Here is a 7,416-nt window from a genome sequence, read left to right on the forward strand (position 1 = left end):
TTTGTTTTGCTTCTGTTGTTTTTGCTTTTGCTGCCTATGAATTTTTTAATAAAGGGGAAAAACAGAATCATTTCCCTCAAATTTAGTCATTTTCCACATCCTGCTTCTAACATCTTCAAAATTAATAACAAAATGGCAACCTAATATTGCCTATGTTTGTCCTATGTTTGTCAGGTCAGTTTGTTGGGGCTAGGATCACAAGCCCAAATTCACGGCCAGCCAACTATAGCTGCTGTGACCATTGCAATGAACATGAAGTTCCAAAGACTTTCTTTTTTAAATTTTTACAATTTTTTTAACATCTTTATTGGAGTATAATTGCTTTACAATGGTGTGTTAGTTTCTGCTTTATAACAAAGTGAATCAGCTATACATATACATATATCTCCATATCTCCTCCCTCTTGCGTCTCCCTCCCACCCTCCCTATCCCACCCCTCTAGGTGGTCACAAAGCACCGAGCTGATCCCCCTGTGCTAAAAGTTCCAAAGACTTTCTTAACACAGAGGTAACCATAGATAGTTGCACACTCGTTACTACAAACCAGACTTTATCCCCAGTCTCCTATCTTGTGTTTAAAGTAGGTGAGCAGGTAAATCTCATACTCTTGTCATTCTAGCTGAAATTCTGGATGCCTGGACTAGTAGTCAGGCCAGAACTGGCAGCTCCATGCCTTTTATCACTTGGAACCCCACCATGCCAGCTGCCTGGTCCTCCAGGATATCCCAGTTACATAACTGAGGAAAGAGAATTCAAAGAAAGAGTAACAGAAATGGCTACAGGAGTTCAGCTGCATTTATAAACCATTTACTTTAACCATTAAACTTCCTCAAAAGGAATGGAGCCATGAAGAAGGAAGCCTTGGGATCTTCCTATAGGCTGGTATATACCATGAACAATAAATTACAAAATAAACTTACTTGATGAAATAAATTTGAAGGGTAATCTTCATTGACATAATGGAATCTGAGTATTTCTATTATATAGAGAGCATTTATTTTCCTTTTTCTGTTTTTAATTGATGACTTAATTCAGGCCTTCTGATTCCTCATAAGATGGTTAACTTGTATTGGCTGCAGGCACTTTCCCAGGACCAAACCCTGGAAATGTCATCATAGCAAAAGAGAGGATCTATAAAACTACGAATAAAAATGTGAGAAACCCTGAAAAGACAGAAACTGTTTTGGGAAAAAAAAACAGTAACCCAGATGCAGCATACTTGAAGTCTTGGGAAGAGTTTGTTTGATATCATTTCATTTCCTCAAGTGCTATTGGGTGGAAGAGTACCTTCTGCTTTGATACCGTGAGGCAGCAAAATGGTAGGACCACCAGGGAAGTGAGTGGGAGGGTCACACCAGGATGGTGCTGGTGGCGGTGAAGAGTAGATAACAGCAGGTCCTGGAGTTATCCCTTCTTCCTCCTTCACTCCGAGAGCACTGGGTGTGTATAACCAAAACATTAGGAGACTCTGGTCTATGCCCAGCTCTCAACTCCTTAAACTCACCAGGAAGGGTACAATACAGGGACTGGGCTCTCCCCTCCAACCCAAGTTCATATTACTAATGAAGACTGTGAATGTGACTGTGAGCTTACGGGGAACGCTAGATAACTGAGGAGCCCAACAGCTACAAAACAACTAAACAAGCTATAGTGGATGACGTTTGATCTTATTTCATTAAGAAATAGATTACAAATTTAAGATAAGCATAATACATGTTCTCTAAGAAAGAAGAAAGCTAGTGGTAACATGAAATAAGAACTAGTAGTTATAAAGGAGAATAAAGAAGAAATAGCTGAGTATGAAATACATGATTTAAAATAAATAGCAGAATAGAAACAACCAATAAATTAACAAGGAGGTGAAAAAACAGGTCAAACAACTTCACCAGCAACACCAGGAATAAATAAAGGGAAATCACGTGACAAGTGTGGCTCAAATCTTAGCTCTGCCACTTACCAGCTGAATGACTCTAAGCAAGTCACTTAACTTAAGCGACTTAACTCCCTGCAACCATTTTATCATCAGTAAAATGGATATATTAATAGTACCTACTCTATACATTTATAGTGAGGATTAAATGAGTTAATATATGCAAAGTGCACAGAAGAGTCTTTGGTACATAGCCAATACTATATACAATAAGCTATTATCATCATTAAGATATAGGATATATAAAAGAACAATTTGTAGGAGATGTAGGAGAGAAGCACACATGTCATCATTCAAATAATAGGAGTCCTGGGAGAGAAAAACAATTGAGTGGAAAAAAGGTAATATTTGAAGAAAAGATTGCAAATATTCCAGAATGAAAGAAAGATGAAACATCTCTGACTGAAGGAGCTCACAGAGTGCTAAACAAAATGGATGAGAAAAAATCTATAGCTAGGCACATTATGATAAAGCTTAAGATCGAAGAGTGAGAGAAATTATAAATGATTCCAGAAAGAAAAAATAGAAAACCTTCAAAAGAACAATATTTGATTGACATCAGACTTCTCCACAATAACATTGGATGCAACAAGATAATGAAGTAATGTTTCAAGGTGTTGAAGTAAAAGAATTGGAAAAGTAGAATTTTGTATCCAGCAAAACTATTATTTAAATATGATGGAGCAAGAATGATGGTGTCAGGCATTCAAGGCTCAGAGGGTTTGTATCCAAAAACCAACTTTGAAAAGACTATTAGAGGGAATAGTCTAAGAAAAATGGAAATAAATTTAGGCAGTCACAATGAGATATATGGAAATAAGAGCTGAGTAAAGAACTTATTAAGTAATTTATAAGAATAATATGCCTGTGTGTGTGTGTGTGATGTATGTGTGTGTGTATGGTGATGCAGAACTAAAATTCCATGTAACTGCAACCAAGAATGTGTGTGTAGTTTGGCTGCAGGAGCAGGTGAAAGAAAGAGGGAGCTGAGAGAGTTCTAAAGTCCTTGTCTTAGAGAGAAAATACAAATGTTGGTAAGTGTAGGTCTTTGTAAGTTAGGCATATAGAATATATAATTTTCACATCAGCAGAAAAATAATCTATCATAGAAGTGGGAGAAGAAAAAATAAAAGAACTCCATCCTTTAGCTTCTCCCATGGTATTAAATCCCTACTTCCTTTATTCTTAATTTTGTCATACACAGGTTGAGTTAACAATTGGCCACACACTCATTTGGCTTATTCCATTGTCACTATTAGAGACAGATAATATACTAGCTATAAATTATATACCAATATAACTGAAACCTCATTAATTCATAATTAATTTGCTAAAAAATTAACTTAATAAGTTGTATTCTGTGACACGGCTGACAGAGATGGGTTGAGACTTAATTCCACAACAGTTTAAGAAAATTAGGAGGGCACCAAGATTACAAGAGAGAATATTTAAATTACTCGAGACAACATTGTAAGGATCCCAAATATTTCCAAAGTAGCCATTTACTCACATCATTTGCTTGCAAATATGCTCAGCTAAATCACTCTCATGTATTTATTCAATCTGTTCTCAATTCTTTCACTCAGTATTTTATCGCTCAATTTTCTGTTTAGAATAAATATTTATTATCAGTCTGGACCTATAAAACATTTGAATTTTTCTTAAATTAAGACAAAAGCTTTCCTCCTTTTGATCTGAATGAGTGGGGTAAGTTTCTACTGTAAGGAGAAATCTAGTATTAAATCTTTACTAAGTGCAACACAACACTCGGGCCAACGTCACGTCAACCTTGGGTGGCAGTGTACACCCCCTAGGTAGGAAGCTGACCCATCCATGGGGATTCCAGTTCTCACAGTAAGCAGTATCGAGATTTAAAAAAAAAAAAAAAACTTTACACTTACATATACCATGCGGGTGCGTTCAGACAAGGTAACTGGTGCATAACCAAGTAACACATTCCTGGTTAAAACTACAACACATGTTTCTTTGGCTTATTACTATTATCTATCTTTTTTTTTTTTTTTTTAAATGGCAAAGACTTGTTTTACTGAGTGGTTGGTCTTCACAGTTGCTGAGGCCAAGGAGAGGAAGGGGGGAAGCTTTATTTCGTGGTCTCTGCCTCCTGGCCGGCCTCCAGGAGCTCGGCCTTGGCTGGGAGCAGCTCCCCAGGGCGCTGGCGTGCTTCCCGTGTTCGCCCTGAGCTCTCGGCCCTGTCAGCCAGGAGCTCCCTTCGGGCGTTGTCCGTCTGCAGCTCTGATGTGTTCCGTGAGAATCCGCCTGCTCTGGGACACGCTCCCCTTCGCTTGCATGTACCGGCTGTGATGCAAGCGGCGGTCGCTCGACTTAGACCCGCGGTGTTCTCTGAGTAGTGGGCACAGAGTTCTCATCCCCCTCATCCAGGTTGCCTTCTTGGACATTCGAACGCCCTGTGCTTACCTGTACCCGTGTGCCTGCCCTTTTCCGGCATCCAGCCCGGGAAAGGACAGTCACAAGCTTGTGAGTGATCAGCCCATGTTTGATGGGCTCTGGATCTGCCAACGGGAGCCGGCAGTGGCTATTTCATTAGTCTCCTCAGAGTCCAACCAGGCCTTCTTCTCGACACAGCGGAGGACGCTGGAAGCGAGCCTTTTCTGAGGCCTGACATTCTCACGGCTGCGGTCCAAGCGCCAAAGAAAAGTTAAGTTATCGGATTTTTTTTTCTCTTAAAAAATGTATTATCTTTTTACAAAATAATTATATTACAAACTCACTGTTGCAAAAAAAAAAAAATCATCTGTAATCCTTTTGTTAATATTACATAGGAATATTTTACTTTTAATAAAAACAGGACTCTCCTTTTGCCATCAAAATCGTAGTAAGGAGTGCTTCCCATGCCATGAATAATTTTCCATAACAGAATTTTTTTTTAAAAGGATATTTATTTTACTTTTTTTTTAAAAGGAATTCCTTTATTTTTATTATTTATTTATTTATTTATTTTTGGCTGTGTTGGGTCTTTGTTTCTGCACGAGGGCTTTCTCTAGTTGTGGCAAGTGGGGGCCACTCTTCATTGCGGTGCGCTGGCCTCTCATCATCGCGGCTTCTCTTGTTGCGGAGCACAGGCTCCAGACGCTCAGGCTCAGTAATTGTGGCTCACGGGCCTAGTTGCTCCGTGGCATGTGGGGTCTTCCCGGACCAGGGCTCGAACCCGTGTCCCCTGCATTGGCAGGCAGATTCTCAACCACTGCGCCACCAGGGAAGCCCCATAACAGAATTTTTAATGACTGCAAAGTACTCCACGGTATGGATGCTTTACAATTTATTTAATCAAGCCTGGAATGTTAAATATTTTTCTAGCTGTGCAACCTCTCTTTTCTGCATCTGTAAAATGAGGCCAGTACTCATGCCAGCTTTAAGGGTTGTTATGAGAATTAAATGAATTAAAACATGCAAAGTCTTAGAACAGCGCTGATTGATATTCCCTGTCTAAACTATGACCACCATCAAGGCAAGGATCTTGTCTGCCTTGTTCAATATGGTATCTCTAGGATCTAACATCAACTTGGCACAGAGGAGGTGTTCAATAAATGGGAATAGTAGTGTTGGTTTTAACAGTACTGCTGGTAGAATTAAACTCTCAAGAAATATTTGTTGAATAAAGTAATTAACATTCTTTTACTTATATATTGATAGACAACTATTTTAAAACAATTAACTATACTAGGACGCTCTGTAATAAATTCCAGGGTAAGTAACATTCCAGGGTAACAAACATTTTGTTTTTAAATGCTCAGACCCTTTTCGTTGCCAGCTGGAAATTCAGTGCAGTCTTAAATTCATTGGAGCAATATTTTCCAGGAAGTATTCAATGGGTGTTCCACAAGTAATTAATAGCTATTCTATGAACCTGTTGGGTGATTAAATAAGTTTGTTAAACTTTAGGTTAAACAGAATTAAACAGTTATCTTTGCCACATCTCTGAACTTTTATAAAGCTGCTGTGCACTGAGAATTTCTGAAAGGGATGTAGTATGTGGTGTTTCTCAAATTAATTTTATCACATAACTTTTTTTCATGGAGCATTTTCTGGTTTAAGTATTGTACTGAACACAGTTTGGGAATTCAAGGATAATGTTTCTGAGATATAGATCTTTCCATTTTATAAACAAGAACGCCTATGTGGAGTAGGCTGGAGAGAGGAAAGGGACGAATGTGAGGTGGATGCTATGCTAGACACTTTACATGGAATGTCTATGGTCATCACTGATGTTGCTTAGTAAACATGCAGGTGCCCACATTTTGGGTGCCAGTAACATGATACCTCCCAGACCCCTTTGCTGGTGGCGACCTCCTAGACACTTTTGTTGGTGGCACCATGTGACCAGTCCCAGCTAACGAACTGTGGTTGGAAAGAACATGTGGCAATTTGGAACTTAGCATGTAATTGCCCATGTGAGATCATCCAGAGCTCTCCTGTCCCTCTGCCATGGCCACCTACAATGTGACAGGTGGCAGTGCTCCATCAGCCTGGGCTCCTGAGTAAAGGGAGGAGGAATGGCTGCATGGGAGCAGACCCACAGCTACTGTAGCTCAAGAGAGAAATAAACCTTTGTTATTTTAAGCTGAGATTTGTGGGACTGTTTATTATTGCAGCATAACCTAGTCTACCCTGACTGATACAGTATCTTATTTAATCTAGACAACCAACATACAAGACGGACAATATTGTTGTAAGTGTAAATGATGTGAAAGTGGAGACTTTGAGAGGCTAAGTAATTTGTGTCTAAAGTTACTCTGCCAGCCTTTGAACTGTCTTATTCCAAAGCCCATTTCATTTCCATCTTATCACTCTGACTCAAAAAATGTGTTGAAATACAACTCTTCGATTTACTAAAGTACTTAGAAATAGGTAGGAGCTAGACAATTTTTATTGAACAATGTTGCTTATGCCCTTGAATTATTCTTTCACTGGGGTTAGTGAAAGGATGGAGTCCTGTGCAGCGGTCCCCAACCTTTTTGGCACCAGAGACCGGTTTCGTGGAAGACGGTTTTTCCATGGACGTGGGGGGCGGGTGGGATGGTTCAGGCGGTAATGCAAGCGATGGGGGCGCTGCAAGCGATGGTTTAGGTGGTAAGGCGAGCGATAGGGAGTGATGGGCAGCGACAGATGAAGCTTTCCTTGCTCACCCGCCACTCACCTCCTGCTGTGCGGCCCGTTTCCTAACAGGCCAGTACTGGCTGGAGACCCCTGCTGTACTGTGCCAGCTAAGTACATTTCTAGAGGCTAAAGTGAAGGCTGGATGTAAAATTTCCTCTGGGGTCAGCAGAAATTTGATTCATCATAATTTCAAATCAAGGGATAAATCAACAGAGCAGCATAAATTGTCCAAAAGCTAATTTTGGAGTAATTTCCATCAGTTTCAAAATATGTTAGTTATAAGTTATCTAACCTTGACATTATGAAAGCCATTCCATGCGTATTTCAAAAATAATTATTCAACTTTACTAT

General features: G+C 39.6%; 1 pseudogene; it reads right to left on the minus strand.

The window, feature by feature from the left end:
- Positions 1-4,030: 4,030 nt before the first annotated feature.
- LOC137763446 (large ribosomal subunit protein eL19-like) lies at positions 4,031-7,182 on the minus strand (annotated as a pseudogene).
- Positions 7,183-7,416: the final 234 nt, after the last annotated feature.

This window comes from Eschrichtius robustus, chromosome 4, assembly GCF_028021215.1.
Source record: "Eschrichtius robustus isolate mEscRob2 chromosome 4, mEscRob2.pri, whole genome shotgun sequence".
Classification (NCBI taxonomy): Eukaryota; Metazoa; Chordata; class Mammalia; order Artiodactyla; family Eschrichtiidae; genus Eschrichtius; species Eschrichtius robustus.